The 2,357-nt window shown below is 36.9% G+C and overlaps 1 non-coding gene across 1 annotated transcript; it reads left to right on the top strand.

Moving 5' to 3' along the window:
- Nucleotides 1–388: 388 nt before the first annotated feature.
- Nucleotides 389–496, top strand: LOC114413908. The gene has a single exon (XR_003667048.1). It is a non-coding gene; the product is annotated as a small nucleolar RNA R71 (small nucleolar RNA).
- Nucleotides 497–2,357: the final 1,861 nt, after the last annotated feature.

Raw genomic sequence — 2,357 nt, 5'->3', positions numbered from 1 at the left:
CTCAATTGCTCCAGGTTGCTGCATGGAAGGGCAAAGGTCTATATGGTGGTCAGCAGAGGAGCACAAACCACAGACTCTTGCGACAGGTATAGATTTCTGATTCAAGGCCAGCTGGGTTACCAAGTTAACCAATGCATCTAGTTTGCCTTCTAGCTTCTTAGTTTCGGATGATGCAGCTGAGTTTGTAGCTACCTCATGCACTCCTCTAATGACTATAGCATCATTTCTGGCACTAAACTACTGGGAGTTGGAAGCCATCTTCTCAATTAAATTTCTGGCTTCAGCAGGAGTCATGTCTCCAAGGGCTCCACCACTGGCAGCATCTATCATACTTCTCTCCATATTACTGAGTCCTTCATAAAAATATTGGAGAAGAAGCTGCTCTGAAATCTGATGGTGAGGGCAACTGGCACATAGTTTTTTAAATCTCTCCCAGTATTCATACAGGCTCTCTCCACTGAGTTGTCTAATACCTGAGATATCCTTCCTTCAGGATGTTCAAAATCACCAATAACAGAATGCACAGATTCACCAGTAATGGAATGCTCAGGATGATCAAAAGGTATAAAATGATGCCTAACTAATCTATGAAATGTCCTATCTATCTCAGGATCAAAGGGTTGTAAGTCAGATGGATTGCCTCTAGTCATACACTACATTCAGCATGCACAACTAGTTGCCTTGTCATGTAAATAAAGGTGTAGGTTTGAACTATAGCTACCCTCAAATGATATCCAAATGACATGAAATTTTGTGAGCAACCTTATAAAACAATGAGAAGATAGCACAAAAAATTTCAGACAAAAATTCAAAGTCTAACTATGGAAGCTAAAAATGGTCGGTTGAGAAAAATAAGTGAATAAAACTTGAAAAATAAAAAACTTTTGACAAATCACTTTTTTTTTCTACCCCAAATACATATATAATAATTGTGATTCTCATAACCGGAGTAAAAGTTATGACCGTTTGAAGTTTTGACAAACACAAAATTTGCTACTTTTTTGGAACTTTCAAATCTGACCAAACTAAAGGCTCTAGTTATTTTTCCCACAAAATATAGATTAAAAGAAGTTACCACAAAAAAATTCAGCCAAAAATAACAACCCTAGCTACTAAAACAAAAAATCCAAAATAAATCAGCATGGGTGGTCGCTAAAATCCGTCGCTACATGATTTCTACTACTACTTTGTTTTGCAGCAAGCAAAAGTGGTCGCTAAGTCCGTCGCAAAACACTATTCACAGCAAAACACCCAAAACTGAAACAGGGGAAGCGCTTAATAGGAAAACTGAAACAGAACACACACTAAACAAAATACCAGGACATTAAACAACACTAACACACATACTAACACAATACTAACAATTAAACATAAAACACGAAAGAATTAAACACACAATGCTAGCTATTATGAACCTTTGGACACTGCTCCCCGGCAACGGCGCCAAATTTGTTCAAGGCCGAACCCGAATCAAATAAACATGAAAATGCAGTAACTAGGAAGTGATCCTAGGTCGTTTCCCAACGAGCAATGATAAACCAAATGTTCATAATATACTTGCAGTAACAGTAAGGATTGGGGGGGGTTTGTTTGTTTTGTGATTTAAAGAACATAACAAGTAAACTGGAATACGAAACTAATAATATTAAAAATGGGTTGTTTCCTTTGATTCAGAAGCCATTCTCTTGTCCTGGGTTATGGAGAATTCGTCCCTAACAGTTAACCACTTAATCCAACCCTATTTCAATTTACTAAGCGAAAATCAACTTAGGGTTGTCAATACGTGATTAGGCAACACATACACCAGTTAGCCCTTCGTCCATTAAGCATGAACACAAGTTAGGCTCAAAGGCAATTAATCAAACATGAAGCGTGCATAGATTAATGTTAACGAATTTGGGTTAACTGGTGAAAGGAAAACTGTCAGGAAGCCACATTATAAACGAAACCTCAAAGAGAGTTGAGCTTCGTCCTCAAAAGGAAACAACACCAGAATATTTAGCCTTCCATATATTCAAATAGAAAACGTAAATGAAACTAAAAACAAAAACATAAACAAAGCAGAAACGTAAATGAAGCATAAACGTAAATGAAGGCAGAAGAAGAAACAAGAACGAAATTGTAATTAGAAGCAGAAAATGGAAAATTGCATTACGTGAACAGTAGCATTAGAACAGAAAAACGTAAAAACCATAAACCCTATGCTCTGAATAATAGTCTCTCAAAATATCCTTGCACGAATCCCAAGGTTGCTATTTAAAAAGAGTCACTCAAAGTCACTGGGCCCTATTACAATATTCTGGCCCAAAACGAAATAAACACTGAACCACATAAAATAAAATTGCAATCCCCTAATT

Source organism: Glycine soja, chromosome 5 (assembly GCF_004193775.1).
Source record: "Glycine soja cultivar W05 chromosome 5, ASM419377v2, whole genome shotgun sequence".
NCBI classification, from domain to species: domain Eukaryota; kingdom Viridiplantae; phylum Streptophyta; class Magnoliopsida; order Fabales; family Fabaceae; genus Glycine; species Glycine soja.
Note: the sequence above shows the minus strand (reverse complement) of the source record. Positions and strands in the feature narration are given on the sequence as shown.